The 22,800-nt window shown below is 35.0% G+C and overlaps 1 protein-coding gene and 1 non-coding gene across 2 annotated transcripts in view; both read right to left on the bottom strand.

Moving 5' to 3' along the window:
- Positions 1-22,800, bottom strand: part of LOC106665909 (transient receptor potential cation channel subfamily A member 1) — a 93,314-nt gene that overhangs the window by 32,707 nt on the left and 37,807 nt on the right.
- On the bottom strand, positions 14,307-14,379 carry Trnah-aug. The gene has a single exon. It is a non-coding gene; the product is annotated as a tRNA-His (tRNA).

Raw genomic sequence — 22,800 nt, 5'->3', positions numbered from 1 at the left:
AAGCAGTATGAATTCTCCTTGACACGAAAGGAGAAAATAAACTGTGATATCTCAAATTAGAAAATATTACTTTAATTACACAGTGATATTAATATTATATATGCGGTTGATGGTGAAAATAAAAATAATTAAAAAAACGGATTTTCCGTCAGACCGGCCCTCAACGTAGCGAAAAAATATTTGTGTCAAAGGCGTTCTACTTTTCACAAGAATGTAAACTTCAGAATGTATTTTGACCAATTCAAAATTGTTTAAAAATTAAAATCTTGAAGGTATAATGAAAAGCATAACGAATTACACTGTAGGAAATTTATTGTAATATTTATTGTCGATTCCTAATGGAATTATGAAGCAAGTGTTTTTTGCCCAATAACAACTACTTAGTAGCTTTGCTTATTCCCAGTTGATTAAAATTGAAATTTTGCTCGTTGATTTTCAAAGATTGTGAATCACTGTCATTACGTCTGTTATCTATCATTGAAAGTTTTTAAATAACAAATATTCAAAGCCCGCGAATGTGTGGGGAACGCACAGAAAGGTTACTCCATGTATCCCAGATGATTGAGGGGTGCGATTATTTGGCTCCGTATAGAGAGCGCGTAGGAATGCGACCCGATATTAGAAATTTCCTTGAGCGAATTTGGGTCCATTGTTCTGATTCTTGGAGAAAACAGGGTACTTTCATTAGATATAATATTGATAGTTTTGTAGTATGTTATAAGGAGTAAATGTAAACTGACAGGAAAAATACGACCCAATTGATTTTTTTTCTCAATAAAGAAAATTCTGCCCTTAATTTGTCTCATTGTTTTATCAATAAATATTTGTTTAAGCTTTGTTTTAAGATGGGAATATCAATTAGGGGTAAACAAACTTAATCCTTAATCTAAAACAAGCATAAAGGATTTTTCAATGTTTACTCTTTACGGTATGTAAAGTGATTATTCGGAAATCGTGAGATGCGGTCTGGTGTGATGTAGGGTTCAGAAAAAACTTTTTCTTTATCGTGACAACGTTTCGATCTTTAATGAGATCATCTTTAGGGGCTGGGATTTGCAAACATCGTTTACATTTAACAAATACATGTAGGATGTGAAAAAAGTGAATTTATACAATGTAAAAAAATATATTTTTTGGTTTAAAGTTTATTTTGTGCTGATGATGACCTTCAAATAAGCCGAAAACCTAGTAGGTAACAATTGAATTTGTTCTTCGAGACCAGTCCGGCATTATTAAAGTGTATTAAGTAAAAAGGTGGTCGATACATCTATCACTTGAAAATTTGGGTTATCCACTAATCTGGACGAAGCCTAGTAAACTGTCTATTTTTTGTTTGGAAAATATTCATTTTTTTAATCATCCTTTTAATCAATTTTTCTATCTGCCTTGCCAATCGTTCATAGTTTTTGTTTATAAATGAACTTTTACTTCTTTCAGAGTCGCGTTTCTGAATCATTCTAGCTTTTAGCTTTTTACCCAGTCTTTTTACCGAATTTAAAAAAATAAAGTGTAGACCATAGAGTCAATAACTCTCTCTTATGGAGTTGAAAGTCTTTGTAGTTTTGTAAATAACAATCGTTTAAAACGTATCATCAACCAGAAAATATAGAACGTTGTGGCGACGATTATGGATAAAACTGCAAAGCTTTGATTACTTATATTTCAGTTAATTTTTCATGTATAAAATGTGAACGTTGAGAAGTAAGGATGAAATCAACAAAAACTTTCCAAACGTTTCATTTCGTATTAGACAATATGGTAGGATCGGGTAGTGGTCAAATGAATGTTCTTATGTTGAAACTACGCCAAGCTTTTGATGATTCTTTCCAAATGAAAAAAGTGTGTAATCTGATTGATAAAGTAATCAGATTAAGTAACACTAAGTTTCATGAGGAAAGCAAAGGGAAACTTAATTTGCTGAGGAAAAAGGGTATCCATTATCATTAATCAACAACTTGAAATATATCACCTTGATGTACACAAAATACTAAGAATTTTAGGCCACTAACGTATGTAAATCTAATATGTAATAAACTAAAAACGTTATTAGAGAAAAATGAAAAAATTTAGAAATAGTGAATAGATTTAGCAGTAGGATAGAGAAAAATTTCTTTACCAAGTTAAAATGTATCAAACCTCTTTCAAAACCTTCCCATTTGGTGTACTATATAACTGATTGTCCCACCACATACTACAGCCACATTAAACAGGACTTGGGAGAAAGAATAAGAATAATTATGATTGTAAAGACAAAAATAGACCGTGTACTGTTTTGTCAAAACATTGCCATGAATAAACACCTAAATTCAATTTTGATTAGGTAAAAATCATGACATATGAACTTTTCCTTAACCGTAGATTCATGAAAGAGATTAAATACAATTTTATGGATGAAAATGCATGCAACTTACAATCAGACATCAATGGTTTAAGTTCAATTTGTAGTAGGGTTTTAATGACCAAATAAATAAAAAATAAAATAATTTATGCAAAATATGGTTTATTTGTTTAATTTATAATTAGTATTATTAAATTGTAGTAGTTTTAGTACATTTAAAATTCAGAAGGTATAATTTTAATTATTTATTTATTACAAAATTAAAATAATGATTTTAAAGCACAAGTCTCAAACGTGGACAGATATATCTGATTTTGTCTGAGATACTAGTTTGTAAATTGTAAAAAGTGCCATTTTATTTATTTATTAAAAAAATTGTTTTTAATATAAAAAAAATTGTTTTTAATATAAAAAAAAAAGAAATTATAAAAAGAGAGAAAAAAGCTTTATACATGTTGATAAAAGAAAACAATTTTATATACTGGCTGAGAATTTGTAAGTTGTAAAAATAAATTGATGTTTGATTTTCACGTACACAGATGAGTAATTAAAACATATATATTTATATATCCTTTGTAGTCCTGAAGAAGGTGAAATAAAACACCGAAAGCTTGTCCTAGTTTTAACACAAGAATATTCATTATACTACATCCCCGATCACCTTTACATCATTATGTGTTAGATTTTGACTTATTTTTAGAATATTTATTTTTGGAAACCGAGGTTGTGGTATTATAGATATTATCCAAGTTCTAAACATGGAATGGAATTTTTTTCACATTTTTTTAATCAGAGACATTTAAAGGCGAAACATTCGGGAAAAGCTCATTTTTTGTTATTCTTCAAAAAATTGGTATTGCTTATGAATACTCGGACACGTGTTTAATATTTTTCGCCCTAGTATCAACAAAAGAAAGTTTCATTTTAATCTGTGATTCCAAGTTCGTAAATCCTCCCTTACAGAAACGGCTGTTCAAATGCTAAACCAACAATACCTACGAAACATTCCGGCTTACATACTTTCGGTACATAAAAAGATCTATGAACACGTAAACGTCAAACCTTTATTTAACACTGCAAATAATTAAAATTTTGTTTACAATTAATCTTTTCTTCAATTGTAACGTCACGATCCTTATAATTTTTCATCACCCTTTTCATTTTCCGCAAGATTCATAACGCAGATTCATAACTTTCAGCTCGAGATAAAGCCAATGGCTTATGTATTTATTTTTTGAAAATGTAGTCATTGCCTTGCCTAGTTATTTCCCAGACAGTGTCCTTCATACAGCCTTTTCTTGTAGAAGATATATTTTTTTATTGATGTTATTTATGATACTACAAAGGGTTTCATTTCCATAAGAGTCACTTATTAAGTCAATCATCTATATACTTGATTCTCTGTAAATCTACAAGCAAATATCAATTTATAATCAACTGAGAATGGACAAAGCTATGTTCTAGGTCGGCCTTGCCCAGTCATACCCCTGATAGCGCGCCATCCCCCTTTAGCCTTCTATGGTCAATTATACATTTTTTGAATAGGGTTATTTAGAAAACTACGTAAACGGTCATCTCTAGACTAGAGATTTATTGGTTCAGTCTAGACATTCAAAAAAATCCAGGTGTTATACTCGATCGAAAGCAAGTTTGACTCGATGAAGACCTCCGAGTAGCATTTATTCCTCTCAAGGAGGGATGTGACCAAGTCAACAATTTCTTAAATACGAAATTATAAAGCCAACCAAAATTATATTTTTGGGGTGGATCAGCCAAGAGCGTTTTTTTCCCAACTCCTGTTTGCCGTTTGAAAATTTATAAAACCTCTGGAACCATTGCCCACGGTATTAAAACTGTCGGACGGGTACATTTCTCTTGGAGTCTAGTCAAAAATCTTGGTTTTTACGTCATACAGAATTTTTTCTAATTACCTAGTTTACCTATTCTAGTTACCAAATTTTTATATTTGGTTTGTGGACTTTCAAGAAGCAAGCGAGCCTTAGGGCACCTGCCTAGGGTTGAAATATAATGTAGTTTTCTAAATACATCCTAGTCTCTACGCCCTTCATCAACCTTAATCGTCCTGCCTGGTTGACAGGTGCTTTAGAGTCTGGGTCGTGTCATTCTCCTTTGTAGAACGTTGGTCTTGGTAGCGACCTGAGTCAGTTACGGCACAATGTACTGCTGATATCCCTTCCCATTGCGAAACTAATAACCAAACTTTTACCGATGCCACTCTAACCAAACCCAAACTGACTCCGTTATAGCTCGCCAACCTCTACATACACTATAATCCCTTAAACTGTGATTCACAAAATTTCACAAAATAGACAATATATANGGTATATATATATATATATTACACAGGGTGGGCGACCAAGACCCGAGGGGTTAAATGCCTGGGTAGACTCGTACCCTATCCCTAAAAGGTCCGGGACTTGGTAGGCTCACGTATCCTGCATAAACCTCTTGGACTTTTTCACAAACCCCAAGATTTTGGACCATTTTATCTCAGGGAGTGATTTGGTGATCTCCGCTCCTTCAAAGATTTCAAATCTAGACCTAGCATACATATTACACTCTGCGAGATAGTGCCTTACCGTTTCTTCTTTTATTTCTCAAAAACGGTAAAAAGGATCTGGTAGAAAACCCATTACCGAGAGGTGTCTTCTCAGTGGGCAGTGGCCCGTCAGAATACCTATCAGCCTCCTAATTCCCTTCCTTGTGTTAGAGAATAGCCATTTCGATTCTGCTGGTTTGCTCACCTTAACAAACTCTTTCGCTTGCCAGTGTCTGGGGGATAGATTCCACTCCTTAAGGAATTGTTTCATACCCCAGTTTTTAACGCTCTTTTTCACTGTGCTCATAGAGTGAGGTAATACCGGTTGTGGCCCGACAAACGCAGTGTTAGCGCCTTCTTTGGCCAGGCTATCCGCCTCTTGATTGCCATGGTGCCCTTTATGTGCTGGTATCCAAATCAGGTTACCTTGTTCTCAAACCTAGAAGAGATTCTATTGCTAAGATCTACAGTTTACTCCACCAGCCTAGAGGTTAAAAAATCTTTTTGGAATGAACTAAGACTAACCTGACTGTCAAAAAAATTTTTAATAATTTTTCCTTTTATTTTATTTTCCATAAGTGTTCTACAACACACATTAATGGCCCAGACTTCCGCCTGAAAAACGGAGGTGTTATTGCAAAGAGGGGAGGAGATGCTGATTCCTAATTTTGGTATGTAGATTCCTGCCCCGCTCCCTTTATCTTTGATAAGTGAACCATCTGTATAGCAGTCTATGCCAATAAAACTCCAGAAAATCCCAAAACATAACCTTCATCGTACCACCAGTCTATTATCCCTTTTCTACAGAAAATCTCTTCATCCGCTTCCTTAAGCTGTATCCTAGACAAGACATGGCATCACAGCAAAATAATGTTATATAACTCAATATTGGACATAAAGCTACGGGGTTCGACCAAACTTTCCAATCTCAGCACCATTACGAATCATGTAATCACGAATCCTTAGATCTATTGATATATTTCCAAAAAAAAGTTAAATAAATGTCCATCACGTTCCCTTTATAAGGAAATTGCTCTACCCAGAAAACAAAATTCCCACTAACCTCCTATACGATTCAAATCCTCAGGTACAACTTTCCTTTCGTTCACTTTCCAATAATCTTCTTCGACTTCTTAGGAGACAATGGCCCCGTGACCTACCCTCAGAGAATGAAAGTGATTTTAGAGTGCTATCACTGGAAAGCTTGTCCATTAGATTTATTACTATGTGATTTATGTAACTTAATGCGCAGATTTTTGCTCTAAATAAAATAAAAAATATGAAACAAGCCACCCCTCTACTTTTTACGTCTCTAATATCATTTTAAACGTGCCTGAGCGTTTTTAACCATTGCAAAATATTTTCCTAGGGAAAAATAAAGTCGATAGACGTTTTTTTGCCTGCAAATAATCCGCTGAATACAAATTTTTGGGACAATTAAAATAATAATCGCTTTCTAAATACATCCATTTTTTCGAAAATTACAAAAATAAATAACTTTGAAACGATTCAGCTGATCTACAAGAATCTTTCACGGGTTTATAATTTCATAAACAACACATAATGGAAGAAACTTTGACTTAGTAAATAAATTAGAACCGGAGATGGATAATAAAACGTTTGACAAGTATTTTATGTGTATCATGTGTAGTGAAATAAAATATAAATTTTATTGGCATCGACTGAAACAAAAATATTCCGTTTCTCAACGTTCAATTTAGAAAAAGTACAGAGGAATTATGAATTTTTAAATAGAACACAGGCCATGAGTGAAAATAACTTAATTAGCTAATTCATCTTAAAAATATTAATTTTTTTATACCATAAAAATCCGTGTTTAAGCGCGTTGAAGGGTGCTTCGAACGAATCCAAATTTATCTTTAAAAAATAAGCTTACTTGGCAGGGATTTTTTTTATATGTCTTTATTTCTTTTCGTTTTTTTATTTCAATATTTTATTAGTTTTGCAAGTTCTGGTTAGAATATGTAATTTTATGATACACAGATAAATTTACATTATTTTTTCGGTTCATTTTAATGATTAAACTTCACGGCCTACTCATCAGAAAGAAGGTCGCATAAAATGGTTGATGATTTCTCCGAGCACTCAAAGGAACATAGAAGTTAATGCTTTCAAGTGCCTGTGGGCAATGGTACAAACCATTCTGTAGTTTGCACAAAAACCAGACCCGGATCGAACTTCCAATGAAACGAGACCACATAAATCCAACCTCTGATCATGCTCGAACTCGACCAATTTGAAATATAAGGAATTCCAAGAATGGACGCGTTTGATACGTACGAGGCTACTTTTGAAGATCTAGAAATAACGATTTGAGATGAGGTCAGTAACGATCAAAATTTCTACAATTTCCAAAATGTCCAAAAATATAAAAAATAATGCTTGACTATTTAAAAAAAACGGAAATACATTTGCATTTAGAAATATTTAATAGAGTTTATTGTTCTTTTCACATTCGGTGTCATAACTTTGTTATCCTTCGACCGATATAAAATCTGATTGCACCATCGTTTTCAGTAAAATTTCAAAGCCTAGTTAACCTAATTTGACTTAAAAAAATATTAATTTGATATTTTTGATTTGTCGATTACTTAATATGTTCAAGAGAAAGTCGGCCATCAAAAAAAGGACGCCCTGTACAGTTTTTATTTGGCCTGGGAAAATAATGATTTTAAACAATTCTTTTTCCTAACGTTTGCTCTCTTCATGACGGAATCCAATGTGTCTTACGTTTCAAGAAGTCCTTTTGGCCATCTTCCAATAACAGTGAAGACACCAGTCACATAACCTTAAACAATTCTAAGTTTATACTAAGCTTCACTTATTGAGGGTAGCATAATTTTTTTTTAAGTACTATGCATTATCCCTTTTTTAAAGTGAATATACTAATAACTATACTTTTTTTAAAAATATTTTTTCTTTCTTTAAATTCATTAATAAGTTTGAAATTAGATAATTAAATATTTAAAGATTTAAATTCATTTTTTGCGTTAATTTACATTAATTTATATATTAATTGAAGTATTATATTTAGAAGACCCTAAAAGGGTGAATAATAAGAAAATAAAATTTGAGAATTATTCATCATATAATTATATCATAAACGATTAATGTTTTAATTAAAACTTGTGTATAACGTCTTTTTTTTTAATTTTCTTATTTAAATCGATTGACAAAACTTACCCAGAATAAGGATAGCGTGTCCCATGGAATTGAGATTAGGTTTGAATTTTTGAAGAATCTCCTCCACACGAGAACTAAGAATTAAAAACCTACCAAATTGTTTCTACTGCCTTCTGGCCTTTTTTGATTCTGAGATGGCCACACCGTTATTCCGATGTTCAGGAGGGTGCCTGACTACAAAATCACCCTAAGTGGCAAGATTGCATCATTGCTGATTGCGGTGAGTGACCCCTCACGGTTAAGGGCAGTGTAATATCACAATTTCTAAGCAAAACGAGACATCTTATGTAAGGATTAAAAAGTATTTGATGGACGGAAAAAAATCTTTAGCTTTATTCTATCGACAAATGTACTATTATTTAATTATTTTATTTCAACCATTTCTATAAGATAAAACATGTATTACTTTAAAGATATTCTAACTAGCCGTCGCCCCTGGAGATGGAACTTTAAATCTCGATTTCACAAGGAAATCAAAACTGCACGAAAAACTACAGAGATGAAAATGATACCGATGAGTTTAACATCCGTTCTACTCAAAACACCCGATAGACTAGTCGAAAAACAATTAAGGGGCAGCTATTTAAAAGAAAAAACCCTTCATAAATATCAGTAGACATACCAGAATTTTTTGTTTTTGCTTTGTCAGGGATATTCAGCCAGATTCAGGTACCAGTGACTAACAATCAAAGTAACTATCTATGTAAAGGAATAACTAGATGAATAAATAAATAAATAGGCTTGTAAATACATAAATAATAGAATAAACAACAACAACTTAAACATTAATATTACAATTCTTGAAGTATTTGAACAAGGCGTCATAGACCTCCGTGTCACCATCTGTCAGCAGCGAGCTTAAGTTCAGTGGCCTTTTCACTTGCCCCAGAGCGTCCAATTCTTTCTGAAATTGTTCTCGCTGTTCCTCATATTCGGTGCATTGTAGTAATTATGGTCAAGCGCTCTCTTCTACATCGCACGTTGCGCAGTTTGGCGATGTTCTACAGTTAATCCTGTATAAATATGAACCGCAGATGCCATGGCTAGTTCGGAGTCGTGTAATTGTTGAGAAGAAAGCTTTACCTCTCTCTATTTCTTGAAACCACGGCTTCTTTTGTAATGTTGGGCATAATGACCGGTAGAAATTCCCTGCTGTGCCCGTATCAAATTTGCCACTTTCTGCACACGTCTCTTTTGATATTGTTTGTCACGTCTCCGACGGTTAGCTGCACAGGCGTGGGAGAACCTTTAATTGTTGCCTCCTTGGCTAACTGGTCGACTCTCTCATTATGTTCTATACCTGCATGCTCTTTTATCCAGCATATTACAATGTTTTTGCCTTGATTCTTTAATTTGAAGGTTAACCTGACAATTTCGATTAAAATGTATTCATACTTATTATGAAAATTGAAAGTGCGTAGCTGGCATATCGTGCTGAGACTGTCCGTTATAATTTGGTATCCTCGCGGCGTATTCCAGCGCTTTCAGTATGGCTATACCTTCTGCTGTGTAAGAGCTAACCAGATTCGGAAGTAGGTGAATCAGCTTAATCTAAAAGGAAAATGAAGGAGCAATAGAATATACTCATTGGACACAAATGATCCAAGAACCTCCTTACAAATTTCGGAAAGAAAGAAATAATAGAATGTATCAAGTGAAGCAGGAAAAACTGCGAAACCTAATAGGATTCTTAACAGTACGCTGCAAACTAAAAGGACATTAAAAGAAGATTGGTATAATACAAGACGGCACATGCAGATTCTGCAAAGAAGCAGAGGAGACACCAACACACCTATTAACTAACTGTGACGTTTGCCCGCAGGAGGAAGTGTTTTGGGATGTACAACATGACCGGAGAAAAAATTCAACTACTGAAACCGGTCCTATTAATCAAATTCTTTGATGAATTAGGACTCACCGGTGTGCTGTCGGCACAGAACGGGGGATACAATAGCTCTTAATGTGCGCAGTGTAATACTCACCCCGGCTAATAAATCTACATCAGGACTACACCAAATAAGAAATAGTGGATTTACTGAACAACCTAGAAATAGCATTAGGAACCTTCGTGAACATAAACATAAACAGAAAGACACAGCCTGCTGCAGATCGAAGTAGCGGATGACCTCACATGCGAACTAAACTAAAGCGGAATCTATATCTAAGATTATGTAGTTGATTGTCATACTAGTCAAAGGAAAAGTCGACTCATTAAAAGAGGTCATCCAAAGAGCACTAAACATGTGGAACAATGGTATACAAGACAGGAATTAAATCAACCCCCTCAAAAACTACTCTGATTGCTTTCCCAAAAAAAGAAACATAGAAATACAACGACTATTCTTCAATAATGAAATGGTGCACCAAGAAAATGAGGTTGCATAGAAATAACCTTTCATAAAAAATTAACCTGGAACTCTCTCACCTGCACCATATCATAACAAAATGTAAAATATCTCTAATCACAAGAATAATCTTGTAGACTGAAAAAAATGGCCCACTGGCCTAAATATGGTAGTAATATGTCCTAAAATAAAGAATGCGTCACTAATGATGTGCACCAAAGCTCAACAAAAACTAGCTACCCAAACACGAGGCAGCATACTAAGATTAGCAAACCTACATACCACAGAAGCAATGAGAACAGCCTCTACAAGTGCACTAAAAAAACACCTAAACCTACCTCTACATTTATTCAAGGAAAGCTAGTAAAATTTTGGCTCCAGAAACAATCAAATTGGATGGGAACTAATGACAACCATAATAAAATCAGACACTCGTTCTATATGATGCCGTAACATTCTTTACGACTATAAGGTCTCAACGGACTATAAAGAAGAGGAAGAACTCAGAAAAGCATCAGATACAATGATGTGGTACACAGATGGCTCTAAAACAAAGAAAGGATCCGGATCGGGTATTTTTATACAAGCCCAAAATATGAGCAACCGAAGTCATTAAGTGCTCTAGAAAATCTTTGAAGAGGTTTCATTAGCCAAACATCCTCATAAGATCGATAGCCAAGCAGCTATTAAAGCATTAGGGTTTAAAAAATTACATCAAAACTATTCAGTGAAGCCATCCAAAATCTCCTCAATCTGGTCAAACACAATATACTGATCATATCTTGGGTCCCTGAACACAAAGTTATTTTGAGTAAAGAAAAAGCAGACACACTGGCCAGAAAAAGTGATTTGCAACACCTACATAAGTCCTGAATCTTTACTTGGGATATCAAAAATAAATTAAAGATTTATTCACAGAATAGCGCTAGACACAGTAAACTTATACTCAAACAACCCTTACCAAGGTTGGCAAACTCACTGCTGCAATTGGAGAGAGCCAGACTCAGAGAGGTGGTAGGATTATTTACTGGTCACTGGCACCTGAGAAAACATCTACATAACGGGCATATTTAAATGGCTCATTGGAGACATAACCTAGGATACAGAAAAAATCAGATAATGAAATTGTAACAGTCAATGACCTACTTCTGAGAAGTATGATTGAGTCGATGCACTGAACTAGGAAGGAATAAGCCAGAAGGCCTAGGGAGCAAAACCCCTAGTTTCCATCATCATCATACTATAATTTTACTTTTTTCTTCATTTTTTAAGTCAAAAATATTTCAGGAACCCTAAAATATCGCATGTAATTCTTTACTGGGAAATAAAGAAAACAGTTTAAATGTTTTGTTTTGACCAGCTGTTAGCCCAGCGCGAAATGGAGCTCAAGTCACGATATACGTCTCTTTCTCTGCATACATCTCTCACCTTCTCATTGAGCATGGCATCGGTGAGGATTAAGCAACTTTCCGTTGCGGTATGCACACTAATGAACAAAATTTCCTATCTTACTTGATACTACAATAATAACATGACAAAACTATGTCTATCTGTAAACTAACCAATGCCAACCATTCTTCCCTAACCATCCCCAAACTACCTTCCTATGATCATAATCAACGCGTCTAAAAAACTGATCAAAACGGAGTAGATATCGAGAACCTCTTACCAACAAACCAACTTTATTTATTATTGTCACCCTCACACCCCATTGTTTTCATGTGGGGCGGTGGAAAAGAGAGTGGACAAAATAATAAAGAAATAGAATTTAAAAAAGCAGCTTACACTTCGTACTCTGGCATATAATTATTTACATTTAAAAAAAAAAGAAAGAGAAATGGCTTTTCATCAAAACAAAATATATTTACAAATATTTATTTAGAAATCGTGAGATGTGGTCTGGTGCGATGTAGGTTTCAGAAAAACATTTTTTTTATCGTGCCAACGTTTCGATCTTTGTTCAGATCATCTTCAGGGCCTGGGATTATATGTAAACAATGTTTGTAAATCCCAGGCGCTGAAGATGATCCCAATAAAGATCGAAACGTTGGCACGATAAAGAAAATGTTTTTTCTGAAACCTACATCACACCAGACCGCATCTCACGATTTCTAAATAAATATCGATTAACGGTCACTAATCACCACACATATATTTACAAATTTCAAATGCCTTGTTTGTCCAATCCTTCTCTCACTAATTTTTAAATATTATTAATTTAAAAAAACTCGAATTATTCTAATAATTTATTTATTAATTTAAATTAGTGCAGGGTATAGATTTTAACAAAACCTTCTTAGCTTTCTTGGTATCTACTTTTTTTAACTATGCCAAATAATTTTGTTGTTAATTTTCAGTTCAGTTTTATTGTAAAATAGTGTTGTTCTCAGCATAATAACCCTATAATATTTGTCTTTTAAATATATTTATTTTACAATTTATAATTCTTCAAAATTGGCCTTTTTTGACTATTCAACGCATGATAATTCAAAGAATCTCCGTTAATTTAGGGCCATGTGATTGAAAGATATGAATTCAAATTTAGTCGTTTAATTAATACAATTACAAAATGAATTGGACAAATCTTGAGAGAGTACACAAATTTTTGTTTATTATGGGCTGCATTAAAAATTAAATAATGTATTAGTCTCAGTTAGTCAGATCAATCTTCCAATTTTTTTAAAAACAAAGCAGAGTTCTTGTTTATAAAACTTGATCAATGTTTTGAATCAAAATTTTCTGTTTTAATTTTTGTTTTTCTATCTTCCTTATATTATGTTGTATATTTAATTTTATCGGATCTCCCGTCCCGTAAGAAAAGAAGCGAAAAGGCGGTATATTTCAGACTATACTGTGTTTCCATATTAGGAGACTTCAATATCAAGTGATGAACAACGCTCCGTCTTTTCATCGAACTTTATTTCATGTAAAGTGAATCTGCAATGCGATACTTAAGCAAAATTTTGGCAAGGATTCCGACAAACTTTAGAGTAAAATTGTTCAAGTTTTAAAAAAGAGCTTTTTCTTTAAGACTTGAATCGACTTTTAGTAAAACTCTGTCGGTTAATTTGCGATTCGAGGGTATTTTCAGTTGTCAAAGAAACGACCGGGATGATTATTATCGAACTGCAGACAAAATTATCCAACAATTCACGAGACCGTCTTTACCAAAGTCTTTAATATGAGAAGTCTGAACAAAACATCACAAAAAATCATGCATTCGTTTAGTTAAGAATAATTTTAAATAAGACATCTTTCTTTTCAACTGAGAATATATGTTTTGGGAGAACAGTGGGTCAATTCCAGGCAAACGGCCAAAACTATGAGATGCGTCTCCTAGTTTGGCAAGTTACTTGCGAATATTTCAACGTTTAATTTTGGGTCAAAAATTAAATTTATCACAATAATACATAATTTTTTACATTTTTAATGAACAAAGGGATGCAGCTGCAAACGCGGAACCTAATAAATTTAGGGTTGCAATGAACTCATACGACACACAAATTTATTCTCTTTGTAGCACTTACGAAGCTCTGGCCGGCTTTAGGTATCGTGTGGAAGCCCGGTTACAGAATTGCATTTATTGTAAATTTATCTGAATATATTTTTTATTTAATTAAACTTAAGATTATATAAAAACTATATTATCTTTAATTGACAATATTATTAGTGTTATAGTGTGTTTCTTCAATAGTTTTTTTAATTAAATTTATTATTTTTTAATTATTTATTATATTACCAAAATTTGATTATTTTCTGTCTATGGGACATTATAAATAATTCACTAGTATTCGTGGTCCGCCTGACCAATTAATATCTTTCAATTAATTAAGGTTTTTAGTTGAGATAAAAAAGTCAGAGTCACGAGTGGGACTCGAACCCACGATCTTCGGCTACATACGCCGCTGCTCTACCACTTGAGCTATCGTGACCTCCATCCACTCGGACACTAACTTCCCATCTCAACCTCACCTTTTGAATTTTCCCTCCTTTTTGCCATTTTTTAATTTGAATATCTAGCCGAAGATCGTGGGTTCGAGTCCCGCTCGTGACACTGACTTTTTTATCTCAACTAAAAACCTTAATTAATTATAAATAATAAGATAAAATTAAAATTATATAGCTTTGAATTTCAAAATAGAAACCAACTCATGCTATCTGACTACGCGGTGCAATTTAAATTATAAAATTAATTAAATAAAAAGAAATAGCGAGAGGCTATAAGGAATAGAAGTTTGTTGAAATATATTGAAAATAAAATCAGGTTTGTAAGTCAATTGGACTAGAAAGAAACTCTACTTTTTTAAAGAGTTGATTTAAGATTATATCACCCAGAAAAGATGTTTGCACTGAACATTATGTATGGACTTTAATGATTTCCTGTCTGTAAAAAGAGAATATTCTTGTTTGCCAATTGGGCTTAAATATTAAAACAAACAAATAGTTAAATAAAATAAAAAGTACCTTCATGAATTCGTCAGCATGAAAGCGTTTAAGCGACTTTATGCCCAGAAACATTTTCCTCCAGTTGCGCGTGGCAAAAATAGGCGAGGACATTTCTGTATTTCAGATCTCATCAGGGTTAGAACGGAAATTTATTTTGCGATTTGAAAAATCAAGGCATGACAGGATACGATTTGGCAAGGAGCCTCCGACGGACGTTCCAGCGGGGTCGGGGGAGAACTGGAAGGAGACCGCCATATCTCGCGCCACCCCTTTTCCCCTACCATGACCACCCCCAAAGTTACGTTCGGTTAGGAAATCTAGAAAAAGGCTGTGATTTATTATTAGAGTTAAGATGGTGGGAAAAAACAGAAATAATAATTTAATGTACCGTGGCCAGTCCAAACCCATAATAACATTTGAATTGGTCCGGTGCATTTGAAACATCCTATTTTCACCAGATTTAAATTTTGAGCTATCTGTATATGTTCATTTGCTGACCATTCAACCAACTCTCAATAACTTGTAATCAATAAATGAAAATTAATCTTCGGAAAAAGCTCAACCGATTGAGCAACAAAATTTTCATCCAATCCCACGCTCCTTCACTATTAAAAAACACTAACTCCTACACTAATAAAAAATACATTAATAAACAGAATTTTAAATCGATCATATTCTCACCTAAACCTTTTCGCAATTTACTATTATACTGATCAGAGTGACAAAAACCGGGAAAACAGCACAATTTTCAAAAATTAAAAATTAATATTTCGAAATAGAGAAACGAATTATACCCTGATGGACAAAGTTAACTCACCATTCAATTTATTTAGTTTAAAAATAAATTCATTAGCTTTCTACCTTTGTTACAGATCATTAAGAGCTATCTTAGACAAAATAAACAATAAATCATGCTTTACTTTCTTGGTTTACTTTTTTTAGTGATTAATCCCATTTGCATAAAAAATTGTATAAATTCATTTTTTTTCACATCATACATGTATTTGTTGGTTTTGTTTATTAATTTAATGTTTATTAATCCCAAGCCCTGAAGATGATCTCAATAAAGATCGAAACGTTGGCACGATAAAGAAATTTTTTTTTCCGCATCTCACGATCTCCAAATCATAAAAAATAACATTGTTCCCTTCCCTTCTACGCCTAAAGATCGCTTAGTCTTTTCCCATCGTTAATGTTATTTGATATTATTCTTGTTGTAAAAACTTTTTCATTGGTTCCAGTCAGGCATTTGGGAGAGTATGACACGGTCTATTTCACAACATTATTAGAGGAAAAATACAGTCAGCGCGAAGTCGCCATGATACTGAGTGTAAATCACTCTTTAATGGGTCTTCGGCGCTTCAGATAAACAGGCCTTCACACTAGAAGGCTAGAACAGGGTCAGCTTTTAATTTTTTAATCACCCATGGAAGGGTTAACTGAACGACAAAGGTAGATGTAATAAAAATTGCGGGATAGACAAAACCATGGCCAAATAAAAGTAAAATTAAAAACCTCAGAATTTGAGTGCAAATATAAATTATAATAAAACTTCATATCTTCATTCTTCACGAGTGTCCGGAATAACTCGAAAGAGAGACGAAAAGTTCAAATTCGGGTCTATGACCCGATTTAATTTTTACTTCAATTTTAGATCTTTCATCATATTTTATTAAATCCGGCAAGTTACAATGAATCACGTCCTAGAAATATATAAGCACTTACAGGCGCAATGAAAAATCAATGGACAATCCATTGGACCGGAAAAATTCCATCGAAATTATATTAACTTAAAAATGTGTGGTGATCAGTGACCGTTAATCGATATTTATTTAGAAATCGTGAGATGCGGTCTGGTGTGAAAAACAGGCTTCAGAAAAACATTTTCTTTATCGTGCCAACGTTTCGATCTTTATTGAGATCATCTTCAGAGCTCAAAGTGTGTGTCTTCTGTGTAGTTGTGCCATTCTTGCGTGTCGTGTCGAGAGTGGGCACAGAAGACAAACACTTTGAGCCCTGAAGATGATCTCAATAAAGATCGAAACGTTGGCACGATAAAGAAAATGTTTTTCAGAAACCTACATCACACCAGACCGCATCTCACGATTTCTAAATAAATAATTAACTTAAAAAGGCAGCCTGCGGAGGCCGGGTCTAGAAGGCAAACTTACAAGATTGCACAGAGATCATACCAGGATAATACAAAGACACCTCAAACGGGATGAGACTAGGTTATATAGAGAAATTGACACTGAAGATCATATAATAACGAGTTGTGAAGAATTAAGTGTGGAAAGAAAAAACGTTTGTTTTTCAGCTTTTGGTGTTGTTAGCGGTGAGTCGCTGCCTTTTCCCTAAAATGTTCCTCTAGGGAAATAGTTATAAAGATTCACTTTTCATCATCTGTTATCAATCTTTTTGAAAACGTGTTTTAGGAGAGAATCTCAGATATGACATTTTTCTCAGACAGCGTTGAAAGAATCCTGCCAACGTTGCTCTAAGATGCTGGTATGAAATATGCTGTCTCTGTTATGTTTCTTGAGTGTGGGTTACTTGTATAAAAGCTTGAATTTCGTCATCATCAAAGTTCGAAGGACAACGAAATTCAACATTCTTAAAAAATCGTAACCTCTAAACCAACAGATCAATTTTCATGAAAAATAGTTCATTTTTCTCAATACAAATAAAAAATGAGCAATTTCTTTTAAAACTACAAAATGAAGATCATTACCGTCTATAATGCAATGATTTCATAAAATGTTTAATGAAACATTTGAATTTCATGTGAAATTTTCCTTATGAGTATACGCTGAAGGGCTCTCGTGAAGAACGATCAGACAATTACTTCTGGATGGTACAAGTTTGGATTGTTTGCTATGTCTTAATTTAACCCTTCACTCGAGGCTATATTGCTCTAATTCGATATTACGTTCATAATTTCATTTTCATATTCATCTTATTACAAACCGTAACTCAATACAAGTTTACTGGGACTCAGAATACTCGAAATTCGACTAAGGATCAAACCCTTAAACTAATATAAAAGTTATATGCAATTTAAACTTACAGTTCAGAGGCCATGAAAGTGTTCGTAACCGCGATGTCCTCCCATCATTCTCGCTAATAAATACAAACAAGGTAGAACCTTTTAAACTACTAAAATGTGGGAGCTACCATGGTTTTAGTATCACACAATGATTCACCCGCCATTCATACAACCCAACATAAGCGACAAATATGTGTGGTACTTTATACCCTGCTACACCTATCCAAACAAATTCTACCATTCGCACCTATAAATATATTCACATGGGTAGTGTTGGATTTTCATATTATGTCTGTTCCTTCCCCTCCGCCATACTACATTCATAGACATAGACAACATTCTAGTTTCTCATGAACCAAAAAGACTTGATCTAATGTTTCAAGATAGCCAAATTAAAAACCCTTTTCACCGTTCATTTCAGGGTCATGAACCATTTCGAAAAATGCACATTGATATTTGGAATAGCTTCTATTCGAATCTATTCTGGAGAGTTAGAACAAAACTTTTTGGTTCATGAGAGACTAGATAAAAGTTACGTATTTCGGGGTTTTTTCCCCCAAAACACTCCAATAAAAAATATAGAGTATTAATAATAACAATGGGACCCTACGACTTTTTCCGTGTTTTTGATAGTGTTTAGTCTCTAAAAAACACCAAATAAAATTCTAAATTGAACATGCCTTTCGAAATATATTCACAATTTTGTGTAAAAAGAAAAAATTTAAAAAAACGTATTTCTGAATTACCTATTTTTTTTAAATCTGTTCAAACTGGGCACCATCAATGGCTACAAAGCCGAAGCTCTTGTCAACCAAGTTTTTCACATATAATTTTGAATAAATTTCGAAAGGCATAAAAAAATCTTTTTTTAATGTTTTCAGAAGATTAAACACTATCAAAAATTAATTAAGGTTTTCAGTTGAGATAAAAAAGTCAACGGCACGAGTGGGAATAGAACCCACGATCTTCGGCTTGATACGCCGCTGCTCTACCACTTGAGCTATCGTGACCTCGGTCCACTCAGACACCAACTTCCCATCTCAACCACGCCTTTTGAATTTCCCTCCTTTTTGCCATTTTTAAAAGCGAAAGAGCAGCGGCGTATCAAGCCGAAGATCGTGGGTTCGATTCCCACTCGTGCCATTGACTTTTTTTATCTCAACTGAAAACCTTAATTAATTTTAAGATATTAATTGGTCAAGCGGACCACGAAACTAGTGAATTTAACTATCAAAAATGTGAAAAACTACATAATAGGGTCCCATTTGAAGAAAAAGTTGACTTGATTATTCTGCAATACTTATAGAAATAAATCTATGAGTATTACCCAAAGTAAAGTAAACAGAAACCATGAAATACGTGGATTTTGTTATACTTTTTAATTTTGCTTTGATTAAAAAAGTAGGTGGAGTACATAATGTTGGACTCTGTATAGGGGCAGAAGTTAAACTCGCTCTGTATACACATAATATTGTGGTATAATAATTATTATAAGTATTTTTATATTATATATAATGTATTTTTATATGTACATATATATTATTAGTAAGTGTCCATGTGTCGCACCCTATTGATTTATTAACTAGTATTAAAAAATATTATTTGATTTTTATGAATTTAAAGGCGAAAACTGATTAATTTAGATAAGTGCACTTGTTGTTTGAATTCTCTTGCTAATATTGTAAAATAAACATAAATTTAATCACCAAGTTTATCGTTCCTGCTTATCCAGGTCGGTCGTGGATCAGTGCCGATTTGGCTTGACAAACTTACAACCCGGAGATCGATCCGACAAAATTGAACAATTGAGTAACGGTTAATTTAAACTTTTGATCCGGACGTTCTTGCACAACATCCTCGGGGTTCGAACAAAAAAAAATCCGTCCCGTGATTTGTTATTTAATGTTGATTCCAATGGGCTACGTTGCTGAAATCTCATTACTTTCGGAAATCGGTGGCTTCGTGTTGTTCGGAAAAGGGAAAACAATGTCAAAAAAAAAGAGGCAAGTGATATGGAAATTATTGTTGGGGGGAATGTCTCTTCGGCGATGCACATGTCTCAGCCACGCGTATCACGAGACTCCCCTGAGGCCATGAAAATTACTTTCCTATTACAATATGGTCTTACGTAATTAAATAAATTGAATCAATCGAGAAATTTCTTATATACAGGGTGATCCGAACTTTTCCTAGACGTCAATGGGGAAACGAGAGAGAAGCTCAGGACGTGTGGCTTTTTATATTGTCTTTACAATAAATTTCACAATTGTAAAGTTTCAAGTAAAAGTTCCCTAGCTTTTGGTTTTCAAAATTATACTATATTAAAAAAATTTATATTTTTCAAAAAAATTTTGAACTAGTCAACAACAGAAAAGAGGACACTTCTTCATTGTGGATTTGTGCCAATTAATTGAGCAGGATTGGCTATAAAACATGTCCATAGTTCTTTCATGAAATAACGAAATCATAAATGTTATACGAAAACATTTTATTTTTAATTAATTGTTATTATTTTTATTAGTTGCATATCCTGTAATATTTTTTTACATATTTGAAGGGCTCGCTCTAAAAACGTTACATCTAAAATTTAAACAAAAAATTAAGGAATAAGAGAAAACGTTCTAAAATATCTAAATACAATTTTTTTCATTTTGAAATCCTAAGAGTCTTTGTATAGTCCTAGCTGCAGTGAAGATCGCCATGGTTGCTGCTGCCTACCCGACCGCTAAGATGGACCCAAATAGGTTGGATAGCCTTCAGGACTCCATTCAATGGCCTTAGATAACGCCCAGATGACCGGCACCAAGTGAGGTTCTCCAAGTGGACAAGAGGGGCAGGTTTTCTGATTGTCACCTGTGTGTACTCGATCAGAGCTGAATTGACTGCGTGGGGTGGTTCGCACGCTGGTACCTTGGTCGGGCGATTTCCTCTAGGCCAGTGAGGGATGACATCGGAAGTCTAAAGCCTGCACCGTCTACATTGCGGACGAGAGGAACACTATGCCGCTTGAAGTGAAAATTCAAAACCGTTCACGGATCAAAAGGTAGGTCAACACAGCTTTGGACGGCGTGGCGCAATGTTCCAATTGGAGAGGGGATAGCTATGGACTTTCTCCATGATGAGCCCCAGACGGAGCTAAAAAACTGGATATGTCCCCTTGCATTAGTGTCGGAAGAGTTAAATTCCGACTAAAAGACGGGGCGCCCGTAACGACAACGGAATGCCAATTGCCGTAACGACTTTGCTCTACCAGCTACGACCCGAGAGGTATGGGTAAGTGAAGGGATAGAGGAAAGAGGGCAATACAGGAGCTGGACTCACCAGCCCACTCAAGAGGCATATGTCCGGAAGTGAAGCTGGAGAGACTAGACACCAATTGCGCATGGAACTCCCCCTGGAACGCCACGTACTCAGAGATGAGGACAGGAGTCCTGCAAGTGAATCTTCAGCATGCTAGGGCTAGTGAAGTCCTTATAAACGCGGGTAATGTACCACAGATCCTCTAGGGGTAGCTATCGACTCGGACAGCCAGGCAGCATTGAAGGCAATTGCGGCATCGACGGTAAAGTCCAGTGCCGTTTGAGACTGCATTAGAGCCCTGTCAGACATTGAGGAAATAACAAAATTACCATTGTCTGGGTTCCAGAGTACACAGGGCAGAGGGTGAACGAAAAGGCCGATAAATTGGCCAAAGGAAGTTCAACGAGGACACCTATTAGCCCTGAACCCTTTTTTGGCTTACCAAACTGCCAAAAACGCAGATCAATTAGACACTGGATTAATAATACGTCCTCTGCACAACGGGAATGTAGCCCTGGACAGAGGCATGGGATAAAGCTTATCAAAGGGCCATCGCAGAAACTAACAGCAGAACTACTAAATCTAGGACACGCTAGGATTAAAATAATAGTTGTGTAGTGGCCACTTGTAGCTACCGCAAGTTACCGCTAGATGCCACTACGACTTATGGAATGTTCTCGCCCTCCACTTTGCAGCCAATCAGAGTAGGGCTCTTCACTATATAAGCAGGGGCACTGCCTCGCTGGAAACAGACTCGTCAACCCGACGAGATCTCATATATCACTAATGTAACCAACATCGGCAACAACGACAAGAGACTCGTCAACCTGACGAGATCTCACCAAAGGAACACCGTCGACGACAGCAAGTACTCGCTGCATCAGCCTGATCTCGCCCTCTAACAGCCGACTTGGCTATAAACGCCAAACGCTGCTCTCGGCTAATCGCTGCGTCCCAAACCTTCGGGCCTCTGTGGGTGGAGTCAGCCGACTCACGGCCCCTGGACCTCAGCCAACGGTAGACTCATGGTCACAGACCACCAACCAACGGCGCCACGCACACGGTCACAGCCTCGATTCACAAAACTCCCAGTCACTAAAAGTTGTATTGCTAATTGGACACTACAGACTCAGGAGGCATATGTATGGACTCGGATTGACCAAGCCCGAGCAGATATTGCCAAGAAGAAGAAACCGCGCAAAACGCCCTCCGTTGGTGGAAAGGCTTAGGCTGAGATTCCTAATTCTGGGGGAGGAAAAGCCAGGACATGAAGGATACATACGGGAGCCTTTGAAAAAGCTGTGGGGTCTGGTAAAAAGCCTCAAGCTTAACGAGGAGCTCTAGATAACAAAATGGAAAGCACAATCGACCAATACTGGTCGCGGTGCACAGGTCTTAAAGAGGTCGTCTATCTATCTAATATTTAAGGTTTTCTGTTGGTTTTACGTGAAAATGCTACTAATGCTCAGATGGGATCTTGTTAAGTTCAACTCTCATTCACTTAAAAGAATAATTGGAATTTTTATACTTACAGTTTTCTCTAAAATTTTATATTGGAAAT

The sequence above is a fragment of the Cimex lectularius genome, unplaced genomic scaffold (assembly GCF_000648675.2).
Source record: "Cimex lectularius strain Harlan isolate CLEC.00 unplaced genomic scaffold, Clec_2.1 scaffold150, whole genome shotgun sequence".
Classification (NCBI taxonomy): domain Eukaryota; kingdom Metazoa; phylum Arthropoda; class Insecta; order Hemiptera; family Cimicidae; genus Cimex; species Cimex lectularius.
Note: the sequence above shows the minus strand (reverse complement) of the source record. Positions and strands in the feature narration are given on the sequence as shown.